Source organism: Sander vitreus, chromosome 5 (assembly GCF_031162955.1).
Source record: "Sander vitreus isolate 19-12246 chromosome 5, sanVit1, whole genome shotgun sequence".
NCBI lineage: Eukaryota > Metazoa > Chordata > Actinopteri > Perciformes > Percidae > Sander > Sander vitreus.
In genome coordinates, this window is record NC_135859.1 from 13,753,223 (window position 1) to 13,769,842 (window position 16,620).

A 16,620-nucleotide genomic window follows, 5' to 3' on the forward strand; every position below is an offset into this window, starting at 1 on the left:
TACCACAGAGACACAAAAGATTTCCTGAGAATAAAAGCTGATACAGAGCATACACATACACACACACACATTGTCATGCTCTTATTGCAAATGTGCTCTGTCCTGGTGAAGGTTTGACTTGACTGTAACCCTCACCTCCCCGATCCACACACTGCTGACTGTGAAACACCTCTAGATGTCTGCAACTCTTTACCACACACACACACACACACACACACACACACACACACACACACACACACACACACTGGCTGATTGATGTTTGTGTTAGTTAACACTTTAAGAGGAAACTCAGGCCCACTAAATTAACCTCACCCCCTCCAACCACTGTTTTTTCAGCTTGGTAAGGTGGAAGTCCGCTGCCTCGTTGGAAGATCACATGAAAATGTGTTTGTGTCTGTGTTTTCACATATGTGTTTCAGTGTTTTCTTAGCCTGACTGGCACACGTTGCGCTAGTGTTGCAGGAAATAGACAAGTAAACTCTGGTGAACCGGACCCTAACCTCTGACCTGGATTCAATGAGGTTGCATCGGGCTATTGTCTGGGTCACATTTGTGACAGACCATATCATAATGATGTGGAAAATGCTGAGACTAAAGACTCCTGATGTCTGGGATTGGTGTGTCTGTAAGGAACTAGTGATAATGTGCTGATTAGTGAGATGGAATAACAATTTGGTTTGATTTCTGATTATACTTTGATATGATAAACTACAACTTAATGATCAGAATACCAACTTAGTAGAGCAGTGTTTCCAAAGTGCTCTTTGTATTGGTTCCATTTACGTAATATTCTTTGCGATACCCAACCGTCAAACAATGACAATCTCTGAAAATGTATTTTTATTTAGTCCAGACAATCTCAGACATTGCACCAGTTTAACACCATTAAATCCTCTTTTTTTTCCTCGCGTGATTTTTGTTTCAGAGACTCTGAAGGCCATATTTAGATGCAGAAGCTTTATGCCATTATATTTCCTTGGAAACTAAATCCTCATCAACTTGAAGCAAAAACAAAACAAACCTTCGGCTTGGTTTTACAGCGACCAGCTGGACTTTTTTGGAGATCTCAGCCAGCTGTTTTATTTATTTTATTCTATGGATATCCTGATTTGAAGACAACAGAAAAGTGACAGTTTTAGAATCCCAGCAAAAGACTTGCACAATGTTAGAGCTGGAAAACAACTTGCACAGTCTTCAAAATAACAACTGGAAATGTTAAACTGAAGGTTAAGGCAGACATGGCAGAGACCCTTTCTGGCTGTGTATCATAGTCTGTAAACTCGCTTAAAGGAAGTAAACCTGTTTTGACAGGCTAACAAATGTGTTTAGAATTCAAAAGCCCTGTCGTCTGACGTCTTTGCAGAAAAACAAAAGGGTATCGATTACTATCACATTCTTAGTACATTGATTATATTTTGATGAAGAAGAAAAAAAATGAAAGATTGTTCAGTCATGCACTGCTGGTGTTTATTTGGAAAATACTTTGTCGTTTGTGTTGATGTTTTTAATGTTCTACAGACATAAAGAATCAGGGCGGACCTCAAGCTCACACGGTAGAGCGTGTGCCCCCATGTAGGATGGGTCCTTGGCAGGGTTCGAATCCAACCCCCGGCCTCTCCCTCCTCTCTTTCTCCCCCTATTTCCTGTCATTCTCCAGCTGCTCTATCAAATAATACATATTTTTTTAATTACATTTGGAACATTGGTGTGCTACAGCTGGGGAATAGGGAGCTTGTTTGGTCCTGCACAACTGTGTTTAGACTGTGTTTTTATGTTTTTGGGAATAAGGGGGTAATGAGTGTTAAGAGGTGAGCCAAAAACTTCCACTTTTCATGATGTTCATGATGTCTGAATGTTGTTGCCATCTTTTGGTGGTCCACTTCTTGACACGAGTGCCAGGGTACCGAATGCTGGGAACATGAATGGACAAACAGGATCTGTTATATGGTGAAGCACCTGTGAAACGGAACGGATTGCAATGTATTAACTCTCTGCTGCCTTGGCTTGAGTGGTACCTTGGCTCATTATGAAGAGTCTGGTGTATAAGAGATAAACAGAGGATATGAACAAATGAGAGTGTGTGTAGTGACAATACTGAATATATTCCCTCTTAGCTTTAGTTTTCTTTTACTTGAGTTTGTATCTGTATGGATTTTCTGACATCGGATTCTGAGTTATTTACAGGCGTAGATTTAGAAGTTTTAGGTCATGACAGCTGGAAGAAAGGAAACATCTGTTAGCCAACCGAAGGGTTCCTTAGCTTAATTTCTCTCAGCTCTGATTAAAGATGTGTGATTGTGATTCTTTATCCCTGTGGAAACACATTTAAGACACAAGAGTTCAGCATAAATGAAGAATGACATTGAAGCTGAAGCTTAAGATGCAAACCTTCTCTTGAAAAGAATATAGATTGCAATACCGTTTATATTTCACTTTGGCCTTAAGTGTGCATAGATTTCTGATTAGGTTGTTATATGGAATGGCTCAGGCCATGACAGAAATATTGGGTTTTCCCTGCATCTTAGAACATTTTAGATTTGCTTGTTTTTTTAGGCCTGTCTCCTCAATACCCTGAAGGGATAACAACCACCAAGAAAATAAACCAATGGAACTGTAGCCTTACATTAGGAACTTTTGCAGCAACCATCATCATTAAACATCTGAACCAACCTTGATGGATTCCTCCGCCAAAACTTCACTTTGTGACACTGCCCCCAACCATTGTCAGGCTGTTGAATGGTGACAGGGCAATCTGTTCCGTCATGTAGGTTGCCGCCTCTCAGGGACATTTCCTTTGAATCAAAGGCTTGACCACTTTAATTCAATTCTTTGATTCAATTCTTGATGAATGTCCGTGTTTATTGATCTATTCCAGCACTTTGCTTTCTGTCGGACATGAATCTTCAGCCTGATCAGAATCAAAGATATGCCGACATAGTCAATAGACAAGCCCTTGCTACAGGTCCAAGACAAGAGTGTTGCCATTTGTTTGTCTTAACTGACAGGGAATAAAGTAGATCAATACGTCAGGCTAATAATTGTACAAGCTTGTCAAAGTTAAACACTATATAATTCTTCGCCCGTGATGTGAGGTTCAAGAAATGTTGACTCTTGCATTAGCTTTACATTATTATCTTTACAACTCATTTGAGTCATGTGAAGATATTGCTTTAGTAGTAATTGATTAAAAAAAAAAATGCCGTAGTAGCAGTAACAATAATAGTAATAATTTTTTTAATGTATTATTATTTGCAGTATTTGTGGTAGTATACACAGATTGAACAGTATTTGACACCAATGCATCTCATTTTCAACAGGCATTATTTACACCAAAACAATTGGAATCTTGTGGGGTTTTTTTATTTCATTTTGTTTCCAAACCCCTTTCTTTACATCATTTCCAGCAATCTTTTACATTTTAAGCAAACTGGTGGCTAAGCAACAATGATGCTTTTTCCTGCTTTTTTTTTTTTTTTTTTTTTTTTTTTTTTTAATTGCTTTTTAACTTTGTTAAGTGTTGTTTAGTGTAGATTCCAATTAAATTGTCATACAGACGTTCTTTTTTTGTTATTAACAACAACAACAACATGTAAAATAACAAAATACAGGTTTGTTAGCATTAGTGCTGTTGGCGTTGAGGTATGTTTACTACTGGGCATGTATATTCTATAAATATATATGTTTATTTGATGAATGCATATATCAAGGATGATTTATAATCACATTTCACATGCAGAGCACTATTGCTTTACAGTTTAGGCTGTTGTGATTATGCTAACTAGAAGCGTGTCTGAAGAGCCCAGTCTGTGGTCTTCAGTTCACCCCTGCACTAGGTAAACTCTATCCAGGAGGCATTTTATCCTCTCCGCCTTTCTCCTACTCTACCCATCATCAAAAGAAGAAAGGGGAGAGACAAAAAGGGAAAGAGCCTGGCGTGCATAAATGAAAGTTCAACAAGGTTCAATGAAACACTTATACAATTTGCTGCAATATATTGGGGTTTTATAATCTCATTATCATCTTAGTGCCAGATTTGCCCACAAGGGCCGTTCTGTATTCACTCTTATTAGCTCCTCAGATTTGTCCATTTGTCCTTCTGCTACCTGCCTCGCAGCCAATCACTGGGACAGTATCGCTAATAAATACCCCCCTCCTACTCGTGTTATCGCCACTTTTATTTTTTCTCTTGCCATACCTCCTACTGCTTTATTTATGCTTTTTCTTACTTTTACTTGCTGTGGGGCAAACACCAAGCATTTTATTCAGCAGTCTGATAATAACTGTATATATTTCTTTCTATAGAAGTTATATATAGGGCTGTCAAACGATTACATTTTCTTAATCGCGATTAATTGTTGAATTTCTATAGTTAATTGCGATTAATCGCATGTTTTATCACATGATTAAAATTCTATTATTTTGCATTTCAGAACTGTTTTTAAGTACATATTAACAATGGAAAGCAATTCTTACCAGTGTATCTTGATTGGGAATCAAATGAATGCAAAGAAAATGACTTTATGAACTTGATTTTAAGCTTTGTATTAGTTTATTATATAATTTAATCTAGTCACACATTTGAATCTAGAGTCAATATTAGGGTTGGGTATTGTTTGGTTTGGATACTGGTGCTAAAGCGGTACTTTTAAAACGGTACCGGTGCCTTAACGGTGCCTGAACCGATAAGAAAAGAAGGGTACTAAACAGTTGGTGACATTAAAGAATGGCTTGTTTATTGCTAAGGCCATATCGTCAAAATTAAATGTTTAATAATAATGTAATCACTATAACAATAACTTATTTCACTAGTAAATAGCTGTTGAATGACAAAAACAACCACCAGATGGGAAATGGGCATTTAACAACAACTTTGAATGCACCACGACGCTGTAAATTACCAGTTTCATTGAACGCACCGTCTGTGCCGAAGTACGGCAAAATAGTAGCCTGTTAGGCACGACGCAAAGCCGAGTGAAGTGAAAATAAATTAATAAATGGCGGCATGCGATTAATACGATTAAAAAAAATTAACGCATTATGCTCGGCCCTTAATCGCATCGCGAATAACGCGTTAATGCTGACAGCCCTAGTTATATAGGCTATAACACGGGAGGTGCTGGTCTGCTGCCTCAATTAGTTAGTTTGTGTGACTTTGGTGAATCCGAACTAGCTTTTTGAAACAGCAAAGTCACACCAAAACACAAACTAGCCAACTCCGGTGTTCTGCGAAGTAAACGTACTGTTTTTGCCAGTGGAGCCTGGTGGCTTTGAAGAGAGCATAGATAACGGCTTCAGTTCCCGACAGTTCCTTCACGACAGGGAGAATTGTTGAAACATTTGAGAAGCAAATTTTACTGTACACATTCTTAGCATTTCTCGTTTCTTGCTGGCACCAATACAGTTGCACAGTGCACTGTATTTGTTTACTCCTATAGTATTTTAATCGGTTTCATGTTGAAGGCTCTCTGAGTATGCAGAGTCAGATGGGGGAGCTAATGTACAGGTTTACAGTAGAGCAGGTCACAGGCTGCTTTTGAATCTCAAGCCTCTGAGCTGCTCTGTGTAGTGTCCATCCCTGGTCACTCAGAGGGCATCCCCAGATTAGTGCTTCACGGACATGGATCTCATTTGCCCATATGGCCTCTTCTCATTGACTCCATATAGGCTCTAATCCGCCCAGCCTTTACCCCTGACCTCGACATGTGGCGAACCACTTAGAAAAACACACAACGAGTGTATATACCACATTTGACGGTTACCGGATCAAGTATAAAGACAAGGATGAAAACCGTATATTCTTGATCATCAGTGGCTGTATGGGATTTTACAGTTGGTACCATATCACATTGTGGTTTAGTCCAAAAGCAGGAAAAACCTTAATAACATGCTGGGTTCTTGTGGCTGTAGACCGATCCTAGGTGCATTCCCTGTTGTGGAATTAATCCAATAAGCCTCAGTGGGGCACAGCAAATCCTAACCACTGCTAGCATTATAACTCTTAGCAATCACCTTCATCCTAAAGTCAGTATCACTGTGCCCTCATTAACAAAGCATAAGTTGCCACCCAACAAGTGTAACAGCGATGCTATCCATGTAGCAACACCCCTCTGATGATACATCATTATTGGAATTGACCTTGTCTGTGAGAAGATGAGAGGATTACCAAGCTAAATAGGGAACCCGACACCTTAATAGCAGCATGTTTGCTCCCCATTACCGGAATTTATTTATTTATTTATTTATTTATTTTTTTAAACATTTCATTTTCATTAACTGATGCATGCATTCGGCTACTTCTGACATACATAATACTATTTCAGTCTATATATTGTAAATGCTTACAACGGCTGCTACTAGGTGAACTTAGTTGATGGCATAAAGTAGAATAGAGCAGGGAGAGGTTCATCTATTGAGTAATCATATGATTGTCATCATAAATCCTTTTAAGTTCACACTGCCAAGAAAGAAAGAAAAGAAGAAGCTAATTCAGTGCTCACAGCAAATTTATTCACTTTTTGTTATTATTCTACTGATCTTCTACTGTGCTTTGTTGGGCTTCTTATACATTTCTTTATAAATGGAGACTTATTATTATGGGTTCATGAGGTCAGTTCATAAGGTTTAGACACACACACACACACACACACACACACACACACACACACACACACACACGGTGTATGCCAAACTACTAGATTGAAGAACCCATGCTGAGATTCAACATCTGCCAGTCAATTGAATATGTCACTGTGTGCACACTGTAAGTGTGTGAGAATGCAGGGTTTAGATTTTTCTTCTTTGAGTTTAAACCCACTGCTCCTGTTTAACTAAACTTTTTTGATATGTTGTGGCAGTACCTTTACCCTCTCTTCTCTTCTGCACAGTTTATAATTAAATGCACATTTAATATGATTGTTGTGAAATAAAAAAAGAAGAAACATGGTATCTGTAAGAATGTATTTGGAATGCACATAATTGCGATGCGAAGTGATGATTAGAAAATGAAAGAAAAAAAAATCACCCTTGAAAGTCCTTGAGTCATAATCAGCATCAAAATATTTATTTTTCCATTTTTTTGCTGAGAAAAGAAAATTGCATCTTATTTATATAATTATGTAAACAAAAGTGATCGTAGATTCCATGTCCAGCCAGGTTTTGACTATGCAGCAGTGACCTTGGATCCTCCCCGTGCTCCATGTTGACAGATAAAAACTTTATTAACCAGCCATCTCCAGGACAGGAGACAAACCGCCCGTAAAACCGATGTGCGCTAGTATTAGAGAAATGTGGCAATTAGAGGATGATTGTTTTCCCCAGTGAAAGCACTAAGCAGTAGAAAGGGGTAATAAACACAGCTTGTTTGGAGCGTTGGAAGCAGCAATTATAAAGTGCTTGGAGAGTTGTTGTGCTTATTGTGCCTGGGAGAAATGAGATAGCCTGCGCTGATCCCTCACTGATGCTATGGCTCGTAATCCTCAACCCTCTTTTCCCGCTTCTCTTGTTTATCCACCAACATCCTCTGACCATCGCTGGCCTTTCACTGCTCTGGGCAGCACCATGTGACCTTTGACCTGTGTGTCAGCTGACTTTTGAGCTCTGAAAACGGTCTGGCACTGAGTGGAAGCAACAGGGCGATAAATGTGTCACAAAGTGCAGCGTAGTTTGTTTTTCCCAGTGTGCAACTAGGTGGGTTTGTTTTAACACCAAAGCTATCACTCTGTAAACAATTGCCTTGGTTTTTAAATGGTCTAATTTAAAATGTTCTTAGTCTCACTTGTTTTACTCTACATTGTTTTCCTATATTTTATGTAAAATTTGTCTTAAGTGGCCTCTCAAATTGAAATGACTTCAAGCCAAGGGAACCCATTTTGGGACCTTGTTATATGGGGAACATATTCTGTCTATATCTGGAGTTTAGGTTTTCACTTTCCGTCCATCCTTCACCGAAACTTGCTTTAATTCCCCTGAGGCCAGCTAACTGTGTCATGTGTGACAGGTCATGTTGAGAGATGTGGTTTGGTGGTGTGAGCTTATATCCTCCCAAGAAGAAGAAGAATGCTGTGTGTACTGGTGTGTTATCTGGGTGACCTAGAGACCGACTGGTTATCACCTCTGTGAGCCTCTCAGGGCTAAACTACAAAGCCAGCGGAAAAACACCACTCTTGCATTCCCCCTGCCTCTGCATCTGTGTGCTGGTCAGCCAGTATGTCCACCTACTGCAGGGCTCAGCTCCTATCTAATCACCATGGACAGGCCACTTGTCTGTACACACACACACACACACACACACACACACACACAAACTAAACGCATGCTCACAGATTCAAATGCACACGGACATGCTCAGAGATAGCCCTACACATGTAGACACACTTAGTGAGACACCCCTAAAGACACATGCACACACACATATACACCCACTTGCTGATAATCACAGACAAACTCACATTGATTGGGCCTGCTCTGGCTTCCCAGATATGACTAGCTGTTGCCGTGAGATGTGAGAGTGGCCCAGAGGGCACATAAGGGGGTCTAAGGCCAAGAGCTAGACATGCAGATCAGGTAGCGGAGGGCGCCACAAGGTTGGACAGGGGGGCCTTACCGCCTAGAGAAAATACATTAGGCCTCCTGTTTCTGAGGGAGATTCCTCTTCCCTATCCTTGAGCCCAAGTTACCTGACTGCTGTGTGGCTCTGGCCTTCATTCCAACCACCTCCACTCTGCCTTGTCCCTTGTTCGTACCCCAACAGAACCTCCAGCCACAGAGGAGACAGCTTGAGATGCAAAAGGGCGGGGTCAGTATTCGGAGGCGCAAATTCCAAATCCATCTTCGGCGCCATTTTAATCCCCCTTTGTTTGGCTTATGAAATGCATTTTTTTTTCTTTCAGAGTGCATGCCAGCCGACCTTCTGATGTTACATAGTGCAGCTCCCCCTTGCCCCCAACCCTGCCCTCTGAACAACATGTGGCCAGATAACAAAACCCTAAACAAAAGAGGTAGATTGCCAGAGCAGAAGAAAGGTGGGGGCTCGCACTTTGTGTCTCCAACACTTCATGAGTGCTAAGCGAGGTTGGCACCAGTTGTTGGAGCAGAGTCGAGGAGAATTGGGGGGAAGTGAATTGTATTTGGCACCAGGCGGCTATCAGGCAGTAATTAGTATAGCTAACATCCCAGATGAAGGAGTCAAGTCTAGGTCAGGGTAAAAAACTTCAAGGGTCTTAGCGGGTAAGGGTTGGAGGCCAAGCCATGCCCACTCCCCTCCCTGAATATAAGCTCATGCCGTGCCTGCTCAGATTAGCTGAAATCTGTTTTGACCTTTGACCTTAAGGTGTCACAGCCAGTCACATGTCAGGCTGGCTCCACGCTGGATGTGTTCATATTAGATTGGCTCAGTAGTTCCTACTCAAGACCTGCCCGACCCGACCCAACTCAACTCAGCGATTTAGTCTTACACACGATGAGGCTTTTGACAAAGATGTTACCTTACAGCTTAAACCCATGCTTGGCATTCCTGCCCTGCTCTGGCCCCAGGATCAACCTTTTTCTGTCACAGCCCTCAAACCAATCAACAGAGAAATGAATGCATGTATGGATGAACGGATGGATGAGAGAGAAATTGATTGCTTTGTACTACAGTTCCGGAAATCACACTGTAATCTCTTTAATATATGGCAAGCTTGGTGTGTATTTTATGTACGAACGTATGTGTGTGTATGGATGCATGTGAGGGTCACTGTGCATTCATTCCTGGTTCCTTAAAATACCTCTAATCCTCTAATGCAACCATAATCTCTTTTAATGCATTGAATATAAGTCAACAAATCACATGATAATAAAGTGATATGAAAATGTTTCTTTCGAATGACAGGGTACACCAAGGATTTAGCCCGAGGGTCGAATCGTAGCTGACACTCAGTGTTTGTTATGTTGACCATGTCATAAGGTTTATGTCTGATGTTAGCCTGTAACCTTCACACAGCAGGGGCTAAAAGCTCACCGACCCTCTAAAATTGCCACTAACCCTTTGGAGACATAAACACAACAGCTTTAGTCTTAAAATAAAACCTCATAAATACCTCGTAGAACATAAGCAGTATTGATTCATATGAGCTATAAAATTAAAATGCACATCCTTGTATTTTATCAATTTTAATCAGGATGTGTTCTTAAGTATCAAATACGTAAGACTCTGAGGAGTTAAGATAAACAAGATTCTACTGCAAAAAAAGGTTTGAACCATGTGAACTTTGGTGAATTTCATTCATCCTTCGTGCCATTTGTGGTGCTTTTCATCTCTTGAATCCTGGCCTAGTTTCTGTATCTTGTTTGCTCGAAAACATGAGCTAAGCTGTGGTGCCTTAATCAAACCGCCATTAGATCACTGCACTGTAGGTCTGACCTATGACCAGCTAACCCTTCCTCCTGGTAAACCTCTCAGCCCAGCCCACCCACCCCCACCTGCCCGCTCCATGACTTGCCCCATCCACGTCCTGTCTTGGAAATGGAATCATGGTGTTTGGACCATCCTCCTTGTCTTTCTCCATACTGTAATCCTATTTGCTCTGTCATGTGTTGGTGTTCACAGATGGTGAGTGTGTGTATGTATGTGTGCATGTGTGCATGGAGGCGGTATGACACCCAGCACACTCACAGCTGTTTGGACTAGCTCACTGGCCCCATTGTCTCTCCCACACATCCCAGAGAGGGTGGTCCTGCACAAACACACACACACAGGGCCATAACCACACAATCACCCAGAGGGGTGTAGACAGGGGCGTCGGACTGGGGGGGAAAAGGGGACTGAGTACCCAGGGCCCTCATGTGAGGAGGGCCCAAAAAGATGCTAGAATGAATAGCTGTGGATGCGGGGAAGGGCCCATAGAAAATGCCCTTCTACAGGGCCCAGAATTTTGTGCTGCGCCCCTGGGTGTAGAAATAGAAATGAGTGTAGTATTTTGGTAACAACACTATCAGGGTTCTAAAGTTCACCCCTTCGTCCTTCACTTTCCCCTCCTTCAGTGATCTTCCTCCGTAGTACTGTCCCTGCACTTGCCGTAATGAACATGTTAAGCCGAATGACTGAATGAGTGCGAAATGGGGTAGGGGGATGTAGTGTGTGGGAGTTGGGGGGGGCAGGTGGAGTGGGGTTGTGTGGCGGGAGGCATTGAGTTCCCACTCATTGTTGAAGAGAGAGAAAGCGCAGCAGGGGGAGAGGTCCTTGGCAGGGCTCCAAAAGTTGGCGTCTCGGCGTCCACATTTAGTTCCAGCTGAGTGCCCACAGTGGGCATGGCCGCACTGCCTTCACTCTGACCTCTCGACCGAGGACCACTGCTTGCCTGTTTCCACCACCCCTTTTGATTTATCCCTTTCTTCTCCCTCTAAACCCCCCCCCCCTTTCCTCCTTTTTATTTTGGAAATGGCTTCATAACAGCCAAAACAGAGATGTTTCTAAATTGATTTGTCAAAGCAATGGGATAGGTTTGTGATCAGACAACCAGTGGGATGCTTTTGGGGCTTTTTTATTTTATTTTATTTTTAATACAGTGCAACCTATCATTCACCTCTTGATAATTTTGAAACAATTTTATTTTTTTCTGATGTTCAAACAAAAGAACTACATGTGAGATTTTCTCATGAATGTGTTTTTGTCAAATATCTAAGAGTTATTTCAAAAATTTTACAATTGTACAATGCAGCACACATGTTGTGCAAGTAAGTTTTGAACAGGTTGTGTTTATTTTATGAATAGCTATCACAGGCCTTGAAGTGGAAGAGCAGGGATCGCAGGGTTTCTCTTGTTGTTTGACCTCCTTCCCCTACACTTGAGGACTTTCTCTCAAGGTGGTGCCCTTACGACTCAGAGAATGTTAGTGTTGGAGCAATAACACTGTCAAGTAGTCTGTTGGGAAGGAAAGGACTTCCAGCGACAAACTCATGGAGTACTCTATGAAGAAGAATCTCTGTCCTTTTCCTCACTTCTGTACTGCTATCTATCTCTTTCCTTTCCATCTTTCTTCAGCAGGCATTCAAGCATCTTGTTTGTTTTAAATCTTTGCATATGTCCCTCTTCTCTCGATTTTCCTCATTTCTCAGTACTTTGGTTCATTTTCCTCTCTCAGATAAAATTATTTTTAGATGTTGACATTTTGTGATTTCTTAATTTCAGATTTCAAAGTGAAATTTCAGCTAATAACTTAGAAAAGCTTCTCATTCACCACGACCATCTCCAAGCTAGGAGTTTGTGTCTCTTTGTTTTATCTATCTGATATTGTGTCGTTGTAAATCTGTGTGTGAATGGAAAATTTAGAGAAAGTTAAGAGACAAAGGAAGATTTTTTGGCATTTTAGGCATTTATTATGACAGGACAGCTTACACATGAAAGGGGAGCGAGAAGGGAATGACATGTATCAAAGGACCGCAGGTCAGAGTCGAACCTGCGGCTGCTGCGTTGAGGAGTGAGCCTCTGTATATTATATATAATATTTAATACATTTGTAAATGTAATACCTTGTCTTGGCAGAGGTCCTGTCTTATACAATTGTTTGCCAGTGCTGCAACTAACAATTATTTTCATTTTATGTATAGTTCTAAATACTAGGTTAAAGTAATTTTCTGTTGGACAACTAAATGATCTACTGCATCTAGTTCTGAAAAAGAATTGCCACATGTTTCTATCGTACTAAAGCAATTTAGGTAAAGGGTGAATTAAACTTTCAATTTAGGAGATTTTCCTGTATAATTTTAATTATACAGGGAATATATAAACAGGGAATGTATCATTTTAATTATCCAGGGAAAATAATTTGTGGATAGCAGTTGTAAAATAGTTTGTGGATCACTTGAAATAATACAATTATAAATACAAATGCTTGTTTTTAGAGTTCTAATCCCTGCCTTTTTTTTCTTGTTTCAAACTAAATCCATAAATTTAATTTCAAAAAGTTTGTTTCTTCTGGAGCTCGCCTGTTCTGTGCTGCTGCACAGACGTTGAACAAGATGGGCACCCGGCCAAACCTGGAAGAGTCGATAGCTGTTATACGGGCAAATGCTTGCAGACAAGCAGATTTTGGGAGCCCTAATGAATTGCACCTGTATTGATCTCCATGGGAAATGCTTGTATGATACAAGAATAATTTAAAGAAAAAAAACACTGGTTTGAGTGGGACTGTGGAGGTGGAGGTGAGGTTGTTGGCAACGTGTTTGTGCAGACTTTGTCAGGATGCAGATATTGGGATCAAGATTGGGTATTGACGAGATAGGGGGCCGGGTGACTGAGCCACAGAAGCTTGAAATAAACTGTCGGAGGCACACGGCCAGTCATTACAGTGAAGCCGCCTGGCCCTGCTCAACCTTGAGCCAGTCGATAAGCTATTATAACCATGCAAATTGTGGCCAAATCAGAGACCTGACATATTGGTATTATATTCCTGTGCAGCCACCGGGTTATGCATCATTATTGGGAGCCAGCAACAATATGCATTATGCTCCCTTGGTGTTTAGTGTGTAGACTCATGAGGGGAAAACACGGCCACAGACAGAAGGACAATAATATTGTGTATGTGTGTTTTGGGGGCATTGAATTTTTTTTTTTTGTCAATGGCACAAATTTAAACCCTAAATTTAACCCTAACCCCCAATACATTTCTACATGCCAAGCTCTTTTCCATCCTTTTTCACGTTATTATTATTATTTTTATTTTTTCCTCTTAATCTGACTCCAACCCCTTGGTTGTCTCTCTCGTTCTCTCTGTTTCTCCTCTTTCAGCATGACGGCAGCCTGCCAAGTCATTTGCTCTCAATGACAGTGTGATGCATTCAGCGGGCCAGAGTTTGGATGATGTAATTTGGGCCAAAGGCTGTGTAAACACCGCTGTGACCTTGGTTTTAGATTTGTCAATAGGGCTGGGTTGGAGAACAGAGAAGAGGGTTGTGTGGGATTGAGAGCAATGTGCCCTGGCTATGATAGCTGGAAGTCTCTAGCTGACTAACTGATATGATAACCTGAGATCCCTCAGCCTTACCTCTGACCCAAGCTACACTCTTTTAACCATCTTCCTGCTCCCTCTCTTTGTCAAAGATCTAGGCTCACTTCTGCTCCACTCCTTTCTCTTTGATTTTGGTGTACTTGCTCTTTCCTGAACAGTCGTTACCCTTCTCTTTTCTCCTCTCCGACACTGTTCCTTTCTTCTTTGATAGCAGTGTCTCTGCCCTTCTCCCCGCAGCTTGTCCACTGTCTGCCCTCATCTTCTCCGCCATGGTGCTTTACTCTGTTTCTGCTGTCATCTGTCCTACGCTGCTCTTCATGAGCTCCCGAGGTCAACACAAGTAAACACTGGCTGACAGCCCAGACAACACAGAGCTATTGATCTGGTTTAGTGGGAGAGGTGGTGGGTCTCGAAGAGGGTTATGACCTCCAGGTCTAGACTACACCGTCCTGGGTCCTTCAGTTCGGGGAGGTTAGGAAAAATTGAGTATCGGGTCAGTCAATGTTGATCCACTGAGAATGCTTTGGGGCTACCAGGGCTGCAGGTGCAAGGCTTCAACATTTGGTCTGGTAAATGATATGATACAAAGGCAAATGTTTGAGACAACAATGGGCAACAGTGTTTTTAATATTACATTTGAAATTTAAACCCCAAGTTGTTGTTTTTTTATGTAGAGACATCAAAAATATCAAGAGCTGCAATATCACAGTAGTGGTGTTTTATGAAGCCAGAGCTCATGTTCCCCTGTTACTGTGCTTTGGTTAAGCTTTAACAAGGTCCATTTATCCCTTGCAATATTTTAAACTCTATTATCTAGAAACTATACAAATACAGATTTACAGCAACTTTAATTAGCATTGAAAGCATGCTCAAACACTTTCACATTGCATGGAAACTATGAAGCAGCTGCATATTGTATTCTCATATACATTAATGCTTTTTGTTGTGATTTTTGTCCGTGGATTAGAATAGGATACATTGTAATTCATATTGGACAGGTATTATTTTTATCCATCCATCCATCCATCTTCGTCCGCTTATCCGGTATCGGGTCGCGGGGGCAGCAGCTCCAGCAGGGGAGTCCAAACTTCCCTTTCCCGAGCCACATTAACCAGCTCCGACTGGGGGATCCCGAGGCGTTCCCAGGCCAGGTTGGAGATATAATCCCTCCACCTAGTCCTGGGTCTTCCCCAAGGCCTCCTCCCAGCTGGACGTGCCTGGAACACCTCCCTAGGGAGGCGCCCAGGGGGCATCCTTACCAGATGCCCGAACCACCTCAACTGGCTCCTTTCGACGCGAAGGAGCAGCGGCTCTACTCCGAGCTCCTCACGGATGACTGAGCTTCTCACCCTATCTCTAAGGGAGACGTCAGCCACCCTCCTGAGGAAACCCATTTCGACCGCTTGTACCCTGGATCTTGTTCTTTCAGTCATGACCCAGCCTTCATGACCATAGGTGAGGGTAGGAACAAAAACTGACCGGTAGATTGAGAGCTTTTCCTTCTGGCTCAGCTCTCTTTTCGTCACAACGGTGCGATAAATTGAATGTAATACCGCACCCGCTGCGCCGATTCTCCGACCAATCTCCCTCTCCATTGTCCCCTCACTCACGAACAAGACCCCAAGGTACTTGAACTCCTTCACTTGGGGTAAGGACTCATTCCCTACCTGGAGAAGGCACTCCATCGGTTTCCTGCTGAGAACCATGGCCTCCGATTTAGAGGTGCTGATCCTCATCCCAGCCGCTTCACACTCGGCTGCGAACCGATCCAGTGAGTGCTGAAGGTCACAGGCCGATGATGCCATCAGGACCACATCATCTGCAAAAAGAAGCAATGAGATCCCTAGCCCACCGAACTGCAACCCCTCTCCACCCCGACTATGCCTCGATATCCTGTCCATAAATACTACAACCAGGATTGGTGACAAAGCGCAGCCCTGGCGGAGGCCAACTCTCACCTGAAACGAGTCCGACTTACTGACGACAACCCGGACACAGCTCTCGCTTTGGTCGTACAGAGATTGGATGGCCCTGAGAAGGGACCCCCTCACCCTGTACTCCCGCAGCACCTCCCACAGTATCTCCCGGGGCACCCGGTCATACGTCTTCTCCAGATCCACAAAACACTTGTAGACTGGTTGGGCATACTCCCAGGCTCCCTCCAGGATCCTTGCGAGAGTAAAGATCTGGTCCGTTGTTCCACGACCAGGACGGAATCCGCATTGTTCCTCTTCAACCAGAGGTTCGACTATCGACCGATATTATTTTTAGTTGTGGTTAAAAAAAAAAGCCTGGCATTTATTTATGATTAGTTATGACCTGTCCATCGTTAATGTCTTCTCAGTGTCCAATAAATTGATTGTACATAACATACTTTCTCTATCTTGTGCAGCCCTCACACGTACTCAAAAACTCAAATGATTTTTAAAATTGCACAGCTGCAAGGAAATAACTTTTCCTGTTCTTTTCTTCATTATGTTTTTGTTAAGGTTGGATCAGTGTGCTAGTGAGATTTCATTGTGTTTGGGTTGGGTTTGCTGCTTCCTTTTGTCTCAGTACAACACGGTGACTCTGCTTCCTGTGACAGATGCAGTAGTCCTATGTTGGACTCCAGATAGCCTCTTACATTTTG

The 16,620-nt window shown here is 42.1% G+C and overlaps 1 protein-coding gene across 2 annotated transcripts in view; it reads left to right on the plus strand.

The window, feature by feature from the left end:
• arb2a (ARB2 cotranscriptional regulator A) overlaps positions 1-16,620 on the plus strand; it is a 159,592-nt gene that overhangs the window by 116,397 nt on the left and 26,575 nt on the right. The gene's annotated exons all lie outside the window — the stretch shown is intronic.